This window comes from Lates calcarifer, linkage group LG13 (genome assembly GCF_001640805.2).
Source record: "Lates calcarifer isolate ASB-BC8 linkage group LG13, TLL_Latcal_v3, whole genome shotgun sequence".
In the NCBI taxonomy this organism is placed as follows: Eukaryota; Metazoa; Chordata; class Actinopteri; family Centropomidae; genus Lates; species Lates calcarifer.
The window spans coordinates 12,452,962-12,473,604 of record NC_066845.1 but is presented as its reverse complement, the minus strand read 5'-3'; the positions used below and the strand labels follow the sequence as shown (position 1 = coordinate 12,473,604).

The following is a 20,643-nucleotide window of genomic DNA, read 5'->3' as shown; positions in this document are numbered from 1 at the left end:
CATGAAATTGCACCTCAAAGTTACAATTAATAATAATCACATCAAATTTCATGACAGCATTTACTTTTATGTAGTGCCATAAAAATTCATTGTCTAAAACAATTGAGTCAAATGGTCCTGGTGTCAGTGGTTCAGTGGTGCATTGCAAATTTAAATGTATAAAATTCCAATGCAGTTTCAGCTGGACCAAACTATATGTAATGGATTTAATGGCATCAGTGAACAGCGGTATAACTGATTGCTGTGTTGAGCATTTGACCAGTTAAAGGCAAACACAACTGGACGCAAAGAAATTTTGTTTTATGCCCTCTGACAATGCGTCTAATCCAAGCAAACGCCCTTTCTTCTGCTTTGTCAGACCACAAAGAGTGAAAGTGGTAGACTGGCTTTGTTATGCTAAATCTCCTCCACCCTACACCCTGTGTGATAAACCACAGCTGTCTATTAAAAATTACTGTTTCTCAATGGAGTTATCTAAGCTCAGCTATTAGGCTACCATGCAGTCGGAAATGGCACAGCAAATTATGACCCAGTCGTATTTGTTTGAAACTGGGAGTTGTTATCCTTGCTTGCTTCCTAAATATTTTAATTTTCCATTTGGGAAACTCCCCTGACTCCCTGTCACAGGGGAAGATATAGTACATGGTGATTTATTCTGGTCTGGGGTCAGATGTTAAAGACTGCACAAACTTCCTGGTTTGTGAGTGAACCAGAGAAAATAGCTCTCACAAACTTGTTTCCTCAACAACCTTTGGTGTAAATAAATGAAAAGACACTCATTATCGAAAAACTAATTTGGTACATTACTACAGTATACAGCTACATAAGTACATTATATAGTGATAACCTATATTAATGTATGCTTTATGTTGATTTTTTATTTGGTTTGATTTTATATCGGTGCTAATGGGGTTTGCTATATGTGAACATTTGTGTAAATGTGTGTTTTTGTGTAAAGTGTGTGTGTGTGTGACCAGCCAAGCTCTAATGGCTTTGTGTGTGAGATAGGCCAGACTGTACTGCTCTGACAGTGAAAAGAGGATAACAGGGAGATGAGGAGCAGTGCAAGAAAGAAAGAGAGAAAGAGAGAGGGAGAGAGAAAGAGAGAGAGGCACTCAGACACTCATTAGCCACCAGACGCTATCTGGAGTGTGTCAATAGAGTCATGTTAGTGGGGTGTTAAAGCATTGACCAAGATACGCTGAGAGAGGCAGAGAAAGACAGAGAGAGGTGGGGTGGGGGGGGGGGCAGAAAGGGAAGGATAGCGAGAGCTCCCCCACCATCGCAGCACCTGTCACACCTTGAGATAATCATCCATCATGCCTCGCCAGTGACTGGTGAGTGTGTGGTCCTTTTTAATGGCCGCCATTGACACGATTCGTCTTCCAAGCCACCCACAGCCTGTCACCAAATTGCTACTGTTGCAGCGAGGATACATTTTATTGCACCTGTGCAATGATAAGATGTGTGGATTCTTGCCTCTAAGAAGTTTTTCTTAGAAAGGTGTGAATCCTCTAAAGAAAGTGGTAATTTTTATTGTCAAAACTACGGCAACTTGGGAGGTCCTCAACTGATCAACTGACAATGTATGACGAAAAAAAGTCTTTGAGGTTCCAGCGTTCATGCTGCAAGATAAAGCCTGAGAGCAATATTTGATTCCAGAAACTGCTACTGAAAAAAAACTGCACTTTGATGCAACAGCTTTTTTTTTTTTTTTTTTTTTTTTACAGCCCACTAACATTGAACTACCTTGTCTTTTTCATCTGAATTATTATTTTTCACCTAATAAGAGCTCTCAAGCTAAAAGTTGAAGCTGTATGGTTCCTGAAATAAATCTGACTCTGATGAGTGAAAGAAGCTGGGCAGACAGGTGGGAAAGCCATGAGACCATGTGAATGAATAGGCACAATGTCCTTCACTTGCTGTAGATAGTGGACCTTCATACAAAGACACTATTGTATCTGACACAGGTCTAGCTCCACACCATGACAGACGTACAGTGTATATTATAACATATGTGCGTGTAGAGGCACTAAATGTGAGATTGCTTGCATGAGCATGTGTTGAGTGCGTGAGTAAAAGTGTCAGTTCACATGTGCTCTTGTGCGTGGATTACTCTAAATCTGTGTAACTCACCAGGTCTCCTAGTCCACATGATGGCTCTCGCCTGGGGGAACTGTGGTAAGGTGAGCTCAGACGTTGGAACAGGCGTTAATAGCGCATCTAACATGACTAGATGTCCCATGGTGCAGCTGGGCACGCGAACGGAAGAGGCCTGGCTAATGGGGGGACACCGGTGGGAGGGTGGCACGCACCCAGGGCCTCTGGCGGCCCTTTAATAGAGGACCATGGAGATGCCTGCCTGCTGTGGTTTCTGGGTTTCTGATGATTCTAGTTTCAGGTGACATGCCTCATGCTCTATTAGCAGACTCTTCCGACCACAGTTTTCTTTGGCAGCCACACAGGTTCAGACTGCAGCAGCTCTGAGCGAGACCAGTTTTCCACACGCCACCTTTCTCCTCCTCCATCATATACACACATACACACAAATAAATGTATGCAGACACGCCAACATACCAAAATCCCTATTTCATTAATATATACAAATCGAGACACATAATCAAACATAATCATGGACAGACACTGACAGACAAGCCCCACCATTAGTCTCATTGGTAAATAGAGGTCTGTTGATGTACATAGATAGGTAGGGAGTCCAGCACACAGACATCCATATATTTTGTCTGGGTTAATACTGTACTTCAGCCTTGACATGGTAGCAGTGGAGGATTTAGGCTCCAGTGGTGTTTGTGAAGCACAGAGCTGTGTCCAAACATCCTGCCTGTTCCTGTGAAGTGGTCGGATGCTGGACCCCTCTCTCGCTGCCCCCTTTTCAGCACACTGGCATACGTTCTGGGTGGCATCAGGTCTCAAGCCTCAGTCAAAGGGGTTGTCTCCTTGACTCCTTGCTGTGTTTCATTCTCTCCTTTCACCTTCTCTGACCATCTCTCAGTCAGCCTCTCAGCGGAGTCGTGCAGACTGTATCATTTTGTTCTCTATTTCAGAGGATCCTGTGAGAGACGATAATGCCAAAATGAAGCAAATGTGTCATCTTCTGTGGTTTGCATGGAAATCTACAGAGAAATGCGAAATTGAGTTTTCCCTTCTGTTAGAGTGCTGACTTTTGTCTTTTGTCATTGTGACAAGTGTATTATAGCGCCATATTTTACATACAACAAAGGCGCTCTTTGTACTGTTCAAATCACAGTTCTTAAAGTTATTGTTCAGTGATATTACCAAGAGTTTTCTGCTAGTGATGTCTCAGTTATCATCTCAGTTGGATACTGGCCCTCGACTGAATGTTCAACAACCACATTCTCTTGAATCATTCAAGTTATTCTTAATCTGCATTTTTGAAACACTTCTCTATGTATTTAAATTTTTGGAGAGCAGCTTCATTAATAAAATTAATGGCATGCTACGATGACATTTGCACAGTATTTGCGTTTTCTTGTGAGGTGTCTGGATCTCGAGAGGTTTGGCTGATACACCTAATTAAACCAAGAGGTTGACAACTGCCATGGATGGAAACTCCTCTTGGCTTTTTACAGTGATTAGTTAAGTTTGGTTGGGGAAGTACCAAGGGTGTCTGTTTACACAACGTCAAAACCTCTGCTTGTGTATTTCCAACTGAACACGTTGGGGGCAGTGAGTAAAACAAACAGTGACACAGACTTAAGGGCAGTGAGTGAATGCTCTGAAGACATTCAGTTAACATATAGTTAAAACTTCTTAGCAACTATTCCTGACGTTAAATGAAAGTGAATTTTGTGCTCTAGCGAGCACTAAATACACATTCAGCTGGTTGCAATTTGATTTTTTTGAGTATAAAAATAATTTAGCTCTGGTTTACATATTTTTTCCAAACCTTTTAACTGATGTGAAGTTCTTTTAATATGACCTGTGCTTTAAATCCACGTCAATCACTCTTAAAGGCATTCGTAATGGATTCTGGCATGCTGTATATTGAAGCCATTTATCTCAAAAGCTGACAAGAGAGACATCAGTGTAGGTTTTTTGATGTAAAGAGAGATCATTTTGACAAGGATGAATCAATGCACTGATACATGTCTGTTTATGTCTGCATTGCTGTATATTTGCTGTTTAATCCGCATGGAATCGAGATTTTCAACAGAGGATATTTTCATCCAGGATGATCTGATTTTAATGAAAGCTTCTGTCACTCATAAGGCTAACCTGTGTAATTTGTTGTATATACTGTGGCTTGAGGGAAAATGGCAGGCGAACAGGCCTATAATGTTCAGGTGAGACCAAGCATTGAGGAAAATAAACAAACACACACACACACACACACACACACACACCATGAATTTGTAGTGTATAGTTGTCCCACATCATTGTGTCCATCGTATATTTGTAACAGGCTACTGTATTTAAAATGTATAGATACCATACTTGGATACAGTATAGTATAACCAATGTACCTGCAAATGTAAGTTTACCCCCTAATATGCAATTCAAACAACATATCACCAACCATATCACAGAAATAGCTCAAAATTTGCTCACAAAATCCATTTACCACTTCAACTATGACCAAGCGTGTTTCCTTTGAATGTGGTGAGTGTGCCGCCTCAGCTGACCAGAGAGGAGCCCGACCAGCTGGCTCACGTGACCGCCATCGACCGTGTTATTTACATTCAGCTCATGGTGAGCTGTTTGCTGAGAGGGATAATTTGACAGTCAGATAAACAGACAGACAGACAGACGGATAAACAGAGTGTTGGCTACTGACAGAGATCTCACTGTCAGTCTCACTGCCACTCTGTTCCTCTCTCAAGCCCAACAGCCACGGGGCAATATTTGAGCAGACAGTCACCAAGTCTTCCAAATATTGAACAACATGCAGTAGCTGTTTCTTTTCCAAGTGATTTTTGGACTCGGTGTCTCTGTTTTCTTCTTCCTCTTCTTCTTGTGGTGCAATACTGGCAGGACATGCATGGCTTGATGGAGTCTCTCCCTGTCACTTCTTTCTCTCTGTCCTCGCTCTTTCTAGCTTTATGTCTCTTTTTTAACTTACTGTTAGAAAAGTTTTAAAAAAGTGTTAAAGAAACTTTATTATTTACCAGTTTACTTTCTTAATTTTTTTCTTTTTTGCTGTCATAAAATGTACTTTACCAACAAAAACCATGGCAGTAGAGGTTTCCATTAATATATACATTTCAGCTTTCATACACAGTAGTTTATAAGTATTGTTATTTCAAGGAACTTAATTAATGCCAGTATATGATAAGGGCCCACAGATATCTGTCTTACAGTATTCCTAGTGTCTGTTTTGTGTAGGCGTGACAGTTTTGCAATATCAGATGGTGTCAGTGCTTGTCTTTGTGTCTGCCTTTGGAGTGTGTCTGTATGTGTGCCTGAATATGTGTATGTGTATCCATTGTGTGACTGTGTGTGTACTTTTTGTGTTTATGTGTGTGTGTATATGTGTGTGTGCGCACATGTGTGTTCAGTGTTCTGCGCCTGCTGTATCCAGTGACGTTGTCACACCTCTCTTGGTGTCCTGCTGTGTTTCCCGCGGCGTCCTGAGGTCCTGGATGCTGTCTCAGTATCGCTGCTGAAGATGGTGGGCGTCTGGCACAGATAACACTCAGTGATAGCACAGTGATGGACAGCCGGGAAACTTTTTTTTTCCTTTTTGCTTTCCTTTCCCCATCCCCCACTGAACACTATAGCAACCTGCTGTAAATGTAGCTCAGAGGTATGTGTGTGTGTGTGTGTGTGTGTGTGTGTGTGTGTGCGCGTGTGTGTGTGTGCATGCGTGTGCATGTGTGCACGCATGCATTTCCACTCACGATTGGGGGTTGGATTTTATTTGAAAGTACATTATAAATTGAAATCGTGCCTTGATGAATCCTGGAATGAAGAAAACAGTCTCCCTCAAACTCGAAGCAGCAGAAAAAAGAAAGAATACATAAAACAAAGAAGTTTTAATAAGAAATGAGAATTAATTTTCCCCTTTATTCCTCTTTCTTTTCCTTTGTATTAGCAATTTTTTCCTTTCCTCAATTATATCCCAACTTCTAATGCTACTACATAACTTGTTCCTAAGTTTTCAGTGGATGTTTGGTTATTCACAAATGTCATTGGCATTCTTTTATTCTCCCCTTGTGGTGGCCTGTGGGGGAAAGGCTAATATCTTGTGTGTCAATTCACAGCATGAAACTTTTAGATCTATATAAGGTTACTCATTGCAGAACTTATTTTCTAAGAGAAAAAAGAAATCCATTATTTATGAACATATTCCCAGTCCATGGCTAATTGTTTATTTTCTTCACAATTGCTTTGATGTAACCAGCTAGACACTTACAGAAGTCTGTCGAAAGCTGAATATTTTCCATTACACTCTTTTAATATATAATTATTGTGTGTCATTCTACTAAAGTTTATTTTAGTTCAGTGTTTCCCACATGTGAATTTGAGTAAATTAGATAGATATTGTCTGTGTCCTGCTCTAAAATGTGCCACCATGGTTTCTTCTTAAGCATATTCCAAATTTTTATTTCCCCTGACAAATATTTCTAGTTTTCTTTCCCTGGCACTGCTGTTATCTTTTATCTATGTCTGCGGTAAGCAACCATTTACAGCACTTTCTTTCGTCGTGCTTGTAAAACAAAATAGAGAAATCGCTCTTTTGGCACTGAATGAAATAACAGCAACTTGCTTTTTGGGTGAGCTGGGCGGAAGGCGCTGTGTTCTTCACGGGGCTTTCTGTAATTAAGCGCAGTGCACATTCCTCGGTTAACACTGCATCCCAAGCTGCCTGATCAGCACTCTGCAGCATTTAGAGAAGTCTGGGGTGGGAGCGGACGCCCAAGCCACAGAAGAAATCAAACGGTCATAAAATCAGTTTAAACTACAACAAAGAAAATGGACCCCTATAATTAGATTAAGGAGACATAAAACTGAAAAAGAAAGCAGGGTTGTTTATGTACACCCTGCCAATCTTGAATGTCTATACGATGCCCTGGAGTTGGACTGTTGGATAGTTAGTGAGCAGTGGTGGTGATCCCAGTGTGGTTTTTCTATAGTTTGTTGTTGTTCTGAATCACACAAAACAGCTACTGGATAACTTGCAAAGATGGTAATTATATATCACCCAGTTGTCTGTTTATATAGTCTCCCATGCTAGTGATGCTATTATTATATGGTATGTTTTTTTTTTGTTTTTTTTTTCAGTGAACATCTAAATTCATTGCTATTGTCAGTGATTATAAGAAACTTTATGTTTGGACCTTAATAATTTTGATCTTTTTAAAAATATTTGTTGAGTTTTGATAATTAATGATATTTATATGCAATGTAAATGTATTCTATTAATTGCATAGCATCATGCTTACACTCATATCAACAAAGTACTGTGCAATATCAGTTAAGTTGGTACCAACTAATTGCATGTTGCCCAGGTTACTGTGCTATGGTCTCCATACAACCTCTCAGGTATGATGGGCTCTATACCAGCCAGCTCCACCTGTCTAGACTTAATGTCCCCAGCTGGCAGGCTATAGGGGAATGGCCCTCTCGCTGAGGCTTTACACAGAGCCATGTCGTTCAAATGCCAGGGTGCCCAGTGGCAGGATCTGCAGCTCTGTTCTGGATATCAGCTTTCATAGGATCAAAGCACTGGCAGCGATATCCTCCCCCTCATCAGCCAAGCAGCCGTGCACAGACCCAAGGGATATGATCGGTGGAGGGGAGGAGGGGAATGAAAAGAGGGAGTGAGGGAGAGAGAGACAGACAGATAGACAGAAGAGAGAGATAGAGAGAAAGAGAGAGAGAGGAGGGGGTGAAGGAGGCTGGTGAAGAGGGGGAGGGTTTAAGGGATAGGGAGATGAGAGCTAGGTTAAGGGCCTGCAGGGCTGAGGAGGACGGGAGTGGGTGAGAGAGGGTAGGAGGATGGAGAAGACGGTTGTTAGGGATGTTTGAAGACAGTGGGGGGAAGTGCTGATGGGAGAGTGATGCGAGGAGCGCAAGAAAAGGGGGAAGGGATACGAGGGCCAGGCGATGTGTGTGTGTGTATGTGTGTGTGAGTATAAACGAGACAGATACGCCAGTCTCATCAACATATAGGGCCTGGGTCTCTAGATGGAGCCCTAACAGCTGAGTTTCCCCCAGCACAACATCTGTGCGCCCCACCCCACCCCCACTCCTCCCCCCGACTCACCTATCTTCGCCACCCCTTACGCCCATGAGTCTATTTACTCACCCGCTTGTTTGCCAAGAGCGACAGCATACCACCCCTCCTCCACCAACGCCGCCACCCCCACCCATCCACCCTCCTCTCCAGTTCCCCCCCTGCCCCACCCACCCTCCTTCCTATCGCCTCTATCATCTTCCTTAGAGATATGAGGAGCGAGGTGCAACACTTTCCTCTTCCTGCTCTCCTCCCTCTCTCCAGGCGCTTTTTGATTTCTCCTCTCACCTCCTCTTTTTCTCTCCCTCTTTCATATCCCAGAGTGCTTCTTTTCTTCTGTTCGTCTCTTCCGATCGCGAGTTCTCCTCAAGGTATCAGTGTGTGGTATAGAGTTGTGGCGGAGTCTTTTCTTAAAAGTGCTAGCTCATTAAGGAGTGAGAGTGTTTGGATATGCGTAGTTTGTATTTTTAGTGTGTTTGTTTGTGCCGCTGTGCTGGGGCTGTGTTCTCGGTTCACCATGTGTGTGTGTGTGTGCATGTTTGTGTGTGTCTGTGTGTGTGTGTGTGTGTGTGGCATGTGTGCATGTCGGGTGTAAAGCAGAGGTAGGAACAGTGCTGAGTCTGATTCTTTCTGTTCCACTGTGGCATTTGGGAAGCACAAACTTTATTCCTGTATAGCAATAACATCTGTTTACAGTGTTGAACATACTGAACACCAGGCGAGGTGAAACAACAAGATGTTTAAAAATCTTACTGCATAATGTAAGGATGTGATGATACAGTAGATGCTGTTGATTCAAACTTTGTTGCAAACCCACTTTCTTATTATAGGTATAGGCAATAGTGATAGTATAGACAAACATGTACTTATGTTGTTTTTAGCTCAGAAGAATGAGCAGTGACCTAAATATAATTAAAGACAAAAACCTGACAATATCATTAATAATGTTCTAAAAGTTTTATTCATGGAGATGGAAATGTGAGCATATATAATACCACAACAACTAGGCAAACATGATATGATGAAAAGCTTCAGAACAGCTACTAAACAGTAGCTGGACAAAAACAAAACAAAAAAAAAAAAAACAACTGTTAAACTGACCTCAGTCGTTCTTTTTGTCAATGCCCTTCACATCCATGAGAACAAGATAGAGGAAATTTAGGAATTTTGATCTTACCATACATACATTTTCTGGATACAGTGATAGGCAAAGTTTAAACAGAGATCTACAGTAATCAAATCTCATTAACATGTGCTGCAGTGGTGTAGTGACAGTTACCGCTCACTTTAGCATATTACAGAGTCTTTTGTTTTATACTCCATATTATTTTTTTCTTTCTGCATTAAGAGAAAAAGAAAAAAAAAGTACTTTTTTAACCTCATATTTAACCATTTGTCCATGTCCCTCCATCCTGGGAATTGCTTTTAAATTACTGTCTGCCTTTGACAAAATACCACACAGTGACGATGGGAAGTATTTCTGTGACATGGCGTCATTCACAAAGGCGGGGACACTGGAGCAGCAGTAGTCTACATCCATGCTACAGAGAGTTCACCTTTTTAACAGGCATGTTTTCTTTTGGTTAAAGACAGCAGGTGTCCAAGGAAATTAAAAAAAAAAAAAGGAAAGGAAAGGGAATCAGTGCTGTTGAATGGAATGGAACTTATTATTGAAGGATTTCAGTAGTGAAGGTAATGTTTCACAATGTTATTAATATTTTGACATGTGTTATCCTCCCCTCTAATATTTCAAAATAGTAAAACCACAGGAGCGAGTTTAATGGTAACATCTGATGTTTAATGATAATATTTGAATTAAAGGCTCAAACCTGAACCCAAACCCTCACTACACACGTGAAAATGGACCTATGCTGGCACAGACATGTAAATAACCTTAGGCTCCGTCGGGTTTGGGCCGAGTTAGTGACCAAACATTAGCGAGCAGACTTGAAATGGATATATCTGTGTACCCAGTTGCTGTCACCTTATCTCCTGACAACAGGTTACATTACACATACACACACTTAGTCTCTCTCTCTCTCTCTCTCTCTCACACACACACACAAACTAGGAAGCTTAGCTGCCCCAGCTCAGTTCTACACCCCAGCAACAGGCTGGCAGCTCCCAGTTCTGAGGTCTGTCCCAGTGTGAATATGTGTGATTGTGTGTGTGTGTGTGTGTGTGTTTGTGTGTGATAGAGTCTACACCATGAATATTTCAGTCTTGACCCAGTTCCCCCATGCCAGGGATGTCCTGTCTTCACCAGAGGAGACGTGGTGTCATATATTCCAGGTGGTTAACTGAGTCACTGTGCACTGTGACATTTCAACCCATTTCCACTTAATTCATATGCAATCAGGATTATACATCTACCAATAGTGTGCAGTCCTGTTCAGTGATGGATATTCATCATGAACAAAATGCTTAAAAGTGACTTAAACTGCATTCTTATAATACACAGTATAGACTGGTCCTTTGATTTATGTAGTGCATATTTGTAAACTAAGAGACCTACTGACTCTCCCTGAGTTCTGAGACCACAGGCTGAGGGCAAAATATGCACACATTCTTTAACTCGTGCATACACACACACACACACACACACACACACACATACACACACAAACAGGGTACAATGAGATGCCTTAAGGTCTATCCTGTATGTGCAGAGTCTTCCTGGAAAGAGGAAGGTAGCAGTAGCTGGCAGGCTCACTGCTCCGGATCGATACAGGACTGCTTTTACTGCTGCTTGTGGACGCCTCCTCTCCACTGTGTTATTTTATCCTTCACTGAGCTCTGTTCATTTGTTGTTCATTTGCTCTGCTGTGTTGGTTCAATAAATCTTATATCATCTTTGTCTCCCCCCCCCCAATTACAAATAGCCAGCTCTCCTTTGCCAGGTCCTCCACAGTATGTCGGCTTGTCCTCAGCAGTTATTGTCTTTCCAACATTATCCGGCAGGCCCATCTGTGAGCTGGGAGAACAGATTTGATGGAAGCATGTGATCTACAAAGAAAATGAAATTTACATACACACATTACACACGCATGCAAACATACAGCATGCTTTGAAACAAGACAAGAGTGCACACGAAAGCACAGACACAAACATTGCACCCTTCCCCCAAAACTTGCGCACACGCACACAAACACACACGGAAATAAATACAAACACACATACGCACAAACACACACACACACACACACACACACACATGCTATAGCTGACCTGCCATAAGCTCCATTTAGGTCACAGTCTGCCTGGCCACAGGTGGTCTTCCTGTCACAACCAGTGGACCATGACTATGGTGGATTAGTTGGAAAAGGTACAGAACCATAAGACACAGTCTATATACGGCGGGAGCTAAAGTTTCAATGAAAATGAGAGAAACGTGATATGATCTGAGACCTTATTGTACATTGTAAGCGGCGGAGAGGAGTCTGAGTTTCTCTGTCCACCAGACTTCTGCAGCAGAGGGTGCCAGGCATGCCAGGGAAGCTGTCACTGCTCTCACTGCTGACAACCCCGGTGCCACCCGCCTTTGTTTGTGTTTTATTCCCCTGCTTCCTCGTCATGGCAACCTGCTATGTTTCCTCTCCTCCTCACCATCCTTCTTCTCCCTGGTCTCCTTCTCTCCACCTCATCACCTCTTTTTTCTCCATGTAAAGTGATTCTCCAGGTGGAGGTTGGCCATTTGGAGGCTTGTGGACTGGCAGTTGACTGGTGCGTGGTTTCACCCTGAACCCATGCTCACCCCAGGGACTGAGGCCCAGGGGGCTCTTGAAGCTCAGCGTGGCTGACGTCCAGCATCTCCTCATTGAGTCAGACCGCCGCCTGGCCGCGCTTAGCGGCTCCCACCTCCAGACAAAGGCTGCCATGTCCTGTAAATACTGTCAGAAGCAGTTAGGAGCTACACTGATGGCTGATTAATTTGTGCAGGTCATTTCCCTCAAAATTTGGGCGCCAACCAGATTTGCCTATGGAAAGAAATTATATGACCTTATTTGCCAAGATTCAGCAAATTTGTGCGGTCTCTGTTTGGGTGTGTGCAGTATGTGTGGGTGTGAATGAGCAGTGCATGACAGTTAGATTTGCCTTCTATACATCGATGTAACAGTGACATTTCAATCTGTCCGTCTGATGTTGTAATATTTCTGCACAATTGCATTGTCTGTTCGTGTGTGTGTCTGTGTGTGTGTACCTGTAGAGGTGTGTATTGTAGAACAGAAGATCACCTTGACTGTGGCCAGTCAGAGAGAGCCGTGGGCACTGAAACTGAGAAGGCGGGGTTGAACTGGCTCCCAGAAGGCCGTTCTGTTCAGCACAGCCGTCTGCAGCCCCCCTTCAGACTTTCTCTCTCTCTTTCCCTCTCTCCCTCTCTCACTCACTCACACACACACACACACACACACATACACATACCCCTCCAGCTGGGAGGTCCCGGGAGGTAGTGAGGCTCACTGACTGATTAGGTCCCAGGTAAAGCACTGCCCGGGAGCTTGCTATAAAGCCAAAGTCAATGACGACGCTCACATGCGCACACACATATGCACAGAAACACACACGCACAACTACTGTACACCTCTCCCCACGCTTTGTTACAGCACATGCACACATGCATAGACACACAGACGTGCGCACGCCTACTGTCTCTATCAGACAGCTGCTCATGCAGTCTGCTCACCACTGGGATTTCCCTGTATTGTATATGATATAATGATATTATTCCCTCTATTTGCTGGGTAGTTAGGCACCATGCCAGGCGGCTCACTTATGAAATTGGGGTAAAAGCATGATGTTATTTCAGGATACAAAATGGCTATGGAGTGGGACTGATAGAAAGCCTTACTTGGACTCTCTACTTTTTGTTTCTGTTCCTCACTTTGTCTCATCTTCAGTCCTCTTTTATCATATTTACTCGATCTCTCTTTCCCTTTCCGATGCCCTCGCAACATTCTTTACAATAGATTCGCCTTTAACAATAGCTTTCATAGCACCGTGCCCACATTTATAAACCATGCACCACAGTGCAAATCAGGAAGTTACTGGACAATGGTGGTGGCCCCCTCCAATCCACAGGCAGTAAAAACGATAGCAGTCTCTGATTCTATTCTCTGCTCTCTGCCATTTTACAGTCTGTCAGCCTGTTAATAGCTCTGTAGTTCAAAGCTCAGACCGGAACCCTCCAATGCTATTTCCAGCCCTTTTCTGAAAACCCGCTATTGTGGAGGTATAATTACAGGCCTATACGCTGTGCTTAATTCTCAAACAATAGGGTATACTTTTACACAAGGACATGAAATTACTCTCCATTCAGAACATGCTTGACTAGACAACAGAGCTCTTCATGTTCAGAGGACATTTATGCTGTTGTAACGATGCTCTGTAAAAGCCAGACTGCAAGTCTCTCCCTGTTGTTCCCTCTTATTACTACAATGTTCCACAGTGTTCTGCTAACAACTGAGTGGTAATAACAACGGTGACTCAGGTTGCAGGCTCCTATCTATCGTTCTCACAGCAATTTGTGAAATAATCATGAAATGTGATCTGTCGATTCATGTACATGGACACGAATTCGAAATTTTTTCCATGACGTTCAGCACGAATTTCAAACGAACATATTTCAATTTGCAACCGCTTTGTCACGGCAGTTGAAATAGCCACGACTTTTAATGTATTGATTTGTGTACACGGGCAGGAGTTTTTTATGTGACATAAAAATATTGAATTGTGCAAACTACAGTATTACATTTAAGGTTACGATTAGGCACACACAGCACTTGCTTAAGAGGAAAGATTGTGGTCTGGTTTAATACAGAGGAGGTTCACATTGTTACATTTAAATCTCACAAAACCTCCACCCCAACCACCTCCTTGCGACTCAGCGGCCATTAATGTATGTGGAACATAATTCAGTCTTTCAAAAAATGTTTCCAGTTGAAATATATTAATTTGAAAAACATGCTGAGTGTCACGAAAAAAAAGTGTCTTTGTGTGAATGTTTGAATCAATAGTTCTTTCTTTCTATTTCTTATCTAATTCAAGTGTCTTGAGAGTAGGTTCCTTTCCCGCCAATGTTCCCCCTAATTTTTCATGTGTCTGAGCATAAACACAAACTCCCTGAGAATTACTTGGACCACTGTGAGCAACATCCAACATGCACACTGTCGCACACTGTAATTTTATGCGCTACATCGTTTTGCTGTGCGCGGAGAAAGCGGGAGCAGAGCGTGATTGCGCAGGTGCGCAGCTTAGAGGGAACATTGTTTCCCGCTATCTTTGGACATTGTGACTGTCACAGAAAGTTTGGAGTGTTTCAATAACACAAATCCAAATTGCAAACATCAGCAAGCCATGTGGCAGATTCAGCTTTTTCTATCTAATTTCTTCCCCTTTCTCACTTTCATTCATGGAAAAAGTTGATGAAGTTCCCTAATTAATTAGTATCTGTGGGCAACCTTCAGTGAAATTCATTTTCTCTTTTACTTTCGTTGCTATTATTTTTTCCCCCTGTTTTTTCTTCTACTCCGGCTCTGTTGTTCCTCAGTGGTCGTAGCCCTGTGTCTGACAGTGATGCTGTTGTTCCTCCTTTCACTGCTGGCCTCCTTCTCCTCCGACAGGCACCCAGCTCCTGACTCCTAATTGGTGGAAATGCTAGCAGCATCTGGTTCTGCTGAGCGTCTTTGACGACGACGGCAGTTATCCAGCCGTTTGACAGCTGGTTGCCATAACGTCATCACCTTGGCGACAGACTGGACTCTGGCGCTGTTCTGGAGTACCTGCCACTCAGCATTACCAGCCACCCTCACAGAAGAGACAGGGCATTTCATGCATCCAAGAAATGAGGCAGTTTCAGAGTCAAATTTGATAATAAGCTTATTTCAGCCCCCACCACAACACACCACAGCAAACAGCCCTTCCAGCTCTCCATGACTAACCCAAGCCTGTGGGAAAGGGACTAATATTTTAGTGGATGAATTATATGGCCTGTTAACTTTAAAAGATTCTGTCGACAGTGCATGGTGTCAGTATGCCATTTTGTATAATGCCATTTCATTTCTCTACTTTTCATTGTAGAATTCCAGCTTTACTAACGATAGGGAAAGCAGAGACCTTGTTGGCCTTGAAAAGGGAACGGAGGAGAATTAAGTCTTTGGGAATTCTCTCTTTTTCCCTTGTCTCTTTTTCAAACCCCTACACTCTAGTCCTCTCCTCTTGCCTCCGCTCTCTTCATTCCCCTGTGGCCACATCCATGGTATTCCAGAAATACTCAGGCTCAGAGCTCGTTTGTGTCGGCCTTTAGTGCAAGATACTTGTGCAAATCCTGCAACTGATACAGTCATTGTTATCTGCCAACGATTACTGTATTTGATGCTCGTGTGCACTGTTGAACTGCTGAATTAGTTGTTGAGACAATGGAATTACAAGAAACATTTATGTCTGTGAGGAAAACAAGCCGACTGTCTTGGTTAGTGATGGTGCGACATGTTAGTGAAATTGCATGACATCAGTGTCATTTATGGGTATTAATTAGATTTTCCTGCATTTTTCAAAATGTGTTAAAGGCAAAATTTCCAATGGTCATGAAGAGTGAAGAGTACATGTGACACCACTTGCCTCAAGGTGAACATTCAGTTGATCAACACAATACTTGAGCAGATCATGATTTGAAAATTAAACAAAATAAAATTCAGCTACATGGTCTTATTACTCCTAAACCTCAGATGATTAATTATTGATGGACACAGATTTACGCTGGGATTGTCAGGAGTTAAACAAACAACACATTAGAAAAACTTCATAGGATAAAATAAACATGTGTCTTGACTCCTGCAAGATGGCACTCGGTTCCACACATCACATCATATTTGCTGCTATTTCATATCCACGCATGAGCAAACACAGTGGTGGCCATACAGGAGAGGAGGCGGCAGAGGAGCAAACAGCATGAGGGCACCGTGTTCAAACTGTGGTGACCAGTGGCTCCTGCCTGTCCGTGGCCTCGCAGCCTTGCCTCTGCCCCAGTGGCTCAATGCAGGTATTCACAAACGGGATTCCAGTGGCCACCGAAACATCTAAACCAAACGGACACAGTGACTCTTCTAGGTAAATAGCAGGTCGTGCCAAAATCCAAACCGTATAGCCTCTTTTTTCTCTCTAAGTATCTCTGTCTCAGTTTGTGGTGCTCTCTGGCTTTGTTTCCCTGTGCAGCCTTCGCCAGCCTAAAAATGAAAATGAGCATGTTGTTTAACAGACCTCACATCTTGGAATTGAAAGCTCCCAGTCAGTAATAAATGTAAATGCTGTGTTGGCACTATTTTCTTTTGAGAAAAGGAACTAATGATGATTTGGGGGGAGGTTTACTTCAAATCTACGTTTATAAAAAGATTAATCGAATGACATTACACAGTAAAAAAAAAGAACAAACATGTTAAGCAATAGAGAGTAATTTCCCCTCCTTTATTGTTGAATTGTGTAATTATTGTTCTACATTTAGTGTCTCACCTAAGCTGTTGTGGAAGCTGGAGGAGACTTGATGATTTGGCATACTCTTGGCAGAAACAAAAGGCAAACATTGGGCTTCAGAAGAGGCAGACAGCTCATGAGAGAACAAACCACACCACAGAGAGAGAAATCAAACCTAAGCACAGCCTTCTGAAACCAGACAGCCCTATCTCCCTGCACGCCTTTGGCTCAGATTGTTTCTACTTATTGTTTCCTTGGCTGTTTGACTGATTGGTTCATTGGTTACAAGCCAGACTGGGAGCGACACGATCTGAAATGACATGATTCACGGTTTCAAGGAGTCATTGTCAGCACTCGCAAGTTGGTTTTAATGCTGTTCTGGTGTGTATTTATTAATCGTTGTTGCATAGTTAATTTATATACAGTAAGTAGGCATGTGAATTCCCAGGCGGGCATTATTTACGTTACAACCTAGCTTGATTTATCATCTGTGAAGTGCATGGCATTACTAGTTTGCATATCAGCATCTACGTGTCAGACTCAAGTTCTCTGTCAGTGATGTAAGTGTGACTGTGATTCAGTCAGTCACACATAGAAAAATAAAATACTTACCTCATCAGGGTTGTTGCTGGAATTTCTTCATACATGCTGATTTTGTTGACAGTGGTTTTACTTTTATGTGTAAATATAATAATTATAATTGTAATGTCAACCTATTTTTTTTCTTTTCTTCTGAGTCTATTAAAAATGTGAAATATATATGTGGAAAAGTTTGAACTGTTAGGTCCTTTTGCCATTTCTTTTTGCCTTGTATATTTGATCAATATGACAAATTACTGAAATGACCATAATGCAATATTATTACACCTAATTAGGAAATATTTCATATTTTGTATATGTGGTGTGCATGAACACATATATAGAAAATTTGCTTGCAAAATGTCATTCACAGACAAACGCTCAGTTTATTATCTTATCTTAGTATGTAGTGTTACTTGGCCAATGTTTTAGAGTGCACTGAACTGTTATAAAGCTCTAGTAACGGAAATCTACATAGACCTTATTGGGGTGATTTGTAAAGGGTTGTATATACATAAACGGTTAAACTAACGCTAATCACAGACACAGAATACATGAAAGTCAATCATAATTCACCAGATTTTACACTCTTGAGACCCCAAACAGAAGCAATAAAACAATGTTAAACATGTTTTTTGAACTGTTGAATGGGGCCCAGGGTCTCCAGGACCCCAAAGAGAGCGTATGGGTTAAAGGTTACACCCATTCAAATTAATTAAATAGGTGTTGCATTACCAGGCCAAACAACGTCTTTCAAGAATTTATACAAATGTGTGAACTTAAAGAACTGCAATTGGCACTGGGAATGTAGTTGATATTAAATCAAATAATTTCTCATTAACCTTTCTGCATGATTTGCTGGCTATGACATAAGCAGCGACTGGTGTATTTTTGCAGGAACCTCAGCATCGTCTGGCTACGGCAAGCAGTGGTCTACAGGCTTTCCACATTTATCGAGCATAATTGCCGCTTAAAGTCTTAAATTATTTATTATTGTGAGATCTGACAGTGCTGCTCAGAAGCAAATTGGGATCATCTTCCATGACCACCAAGGATTTGCAGATTGGAGGCAGAACTAAGTTTATTTCCTCCGCTCTGCTTTTATCCCTGCAAACGAAGCGTTTAAAAGGATCACCCGCGACAGATAACCACGTTACTGTACAGACGAATAACGCCGCTGCTCTTAAGATCCTGATTTTGTCTGTGGATTTTTTTTCCCTCTCTTCCCTTCACCCCAGTCTAATTGTGCTGATGCTCTCCCTGTGGGTTTTAATGTTTGACACGGCGAAACGCTCTTAAATCCTCCACACTGCTCCCTCCCTTATGAGGCCCAGTATCTTAAAAGCAAAAAGGATGTATGTCTAATTCACAAATTTATCACTTCGCAAAATGATGCATTAAATGAGAGGGGACACGCTCTGATTTGAAATGCTGACTTTAGAAAAGAAGTTCTGATTTTCAAAATGAGTTTAGATGGGCTCCCCTTCACCCCTCACCCACCCGCTCGCCTCCCACGTCCTCTTGCTTTCTCAGTTATATCACTCCTGCTACTTGAGATGGGAGGCCATGCAGCTCTCTCTTTGTCTGCCTCTTTCTTTCACTCTCACTCTCTGTCTCTCTCTCACACACACACAAATACATAACACACATTTTTATTGCTTAGTTAAGCTGGTTGTCAATTTTGCATGTGTTTGAACATGTATGTGTTTTGCATGTGTCCTCATGTGGCTGCATGCACATTCATGCTGCTGTGTGTAGGTAGATGTATGTACACACTATATATACATCTCTTCCTTCAAGGTTAAACTCACATGATCATGTGCATACAAGCATCTTTACTTTGCGTACAGGCGACAGAGACACTCCCTCTTTCAAAACCCATGACTGATTTTCATTTTACTAGCTTTGAGAAAATAGGCACTTAACATCAGCATCTGCTTGAGGCCAATTTTACAGATCAGATTTATAACAGACTTCTTCAGTTTTTGCTCTTGATTTTTCATTAATAATGTCTTCACGAGCTTTACACTAGACCTATGTCATCTGTTGTTCAGAGAAAGCATAAAGTTCAGTAATGTGGCCAAAACAGCCAAGGTGATGATGATAGCAACAAATGAACTCATCTGTGAAGTGAAAAGTACTACTCCGACTCTTTTTTTTTTTTACTTTTTAGTTTATTTCTTGTTATTATATTTTATATTCAAGTTTGGCATAGACGGAGAAACTGCTCTCTAGAGTATTCTGAGCTCCCCAGAGGCTGAAACCAGAGGAGGCATTTTTGAACACGGTTCTAACAGCTTTTGAACACAGCTCAACTGGCTGTGAGGCACCGTGGGCTTCCTCTCGACAGGTCAACCTGCCAAGAAAGAAGTTTGGGGGGGGAGAATCTGTGTAAAAAGAGTAAATGTAAATGTCTGCTCAAGAAGCAGTGATCCCTGGAGATGTGTTAAAACAAGGGCGAGGACTAAACTGATGACAACTTCATCCGCGCGGCCCACACCGCGGAGGGAAAAAAGCAAGACACACTTAGTTTTAAGAGCTGCTCTCTTGACAGTGTTAATGACAGTGTTAGGCTACTGGTGAAATCATGAGGGAGAGAAGTCCAAGCTGCATGTTGTGTTCTCAGAGTCAAGAGTTGTGTTTGGCCAAAAAAATATATTATACACATCATTTTCTTGTTTTTCTTGTGTTGTACTCACACTTGCCAGAGAGGTGTTATCACAAGTTAAACATGGACTATTTGAAATTAAAACAACAAAATCTATGGTTTTTTGCCCCATTTCTGTCATGTTACTAATGATGCTAAAATTCAATATGTGATTTTGATATAATGTTGAAAATGCTGACCATGTAATCGGAATGTTCCTGGTTCAAATCTGGGCCTTTGGTGCTTGTCATCCCTCCTCTCTCTCCCCACGTCACATCTATATTGTTTGCTATCAAAGTAAAAGCATACGTGCATGGAAAAAATAGCAGTGTCAGGAAAAAAAAAAAAAACCTAAAAAAAACCCTGAAGTATCCTGTGGTAATCGGAAGCACCAACAATCCCAGGTCTGCCTACGGACATGCGGTGCCAGAAGAGTGGTATTTTGCGGCGTTCCTGTCATCTAAATCATGCGTCCACAGAGCTAGTCTTTCAGTCAGAAAATCCGAGCATTGACGCACAGGCAGCTTGTTGCCATCCTTTTGGTATGGTACACGGTGTAGCCCAGTGGGTCTAATAAATGGCGCACAGTGTCAAGTTACCAGGCAGCCAGAGTTCTTTGGCCACTCACCAGACATAAAGTTGTAAATCAGAGGGAGTCAGCAGATTACTCAAGCATGGTGCGTGGTTAGAGGCTGGCTGCAGGTGTGTGTTCTCAAACACGAGAGATGGAGGG

At 42.1% G+C, this 20,643-nt stretch overlaps 2 long non-coding RNA genes across 2 annotated transcripts; one reads left to right on the top strand and one right to left on the bottom strand.

The window, feature by feature from the left end:
• Positions 1-8,429: 8,429 nt before the first annotated feature.
• Positions 8,430-17,301, top strand: LOC127143210 (uncharacterized). The gene is made up of 2 exons (XR_007814467.1): positions 8,430-8,589; positions 14,839-17,301. It is a non-coding gene; the product is annotated as an uncharacterized LOC127143210 (long non-coding RNA).
• LOC108878071 (uncharacterized) lies at positions 8,596-11,854 on the bottom strand. Its single transcript, XR_001960191.2, has 3 exons — positions 11,627-11,854; positions 11,447-11,520; positions 8,596-11,192 (listed from the first exon to the last, which is right to left on the bottom strand). It is a non-coding gene; the product is annotated as an uncharacterized LOC108878071 (long non-coding RNA).
• Positions 17,302-20,643: the final 3,342 nt, after the last annotated feature.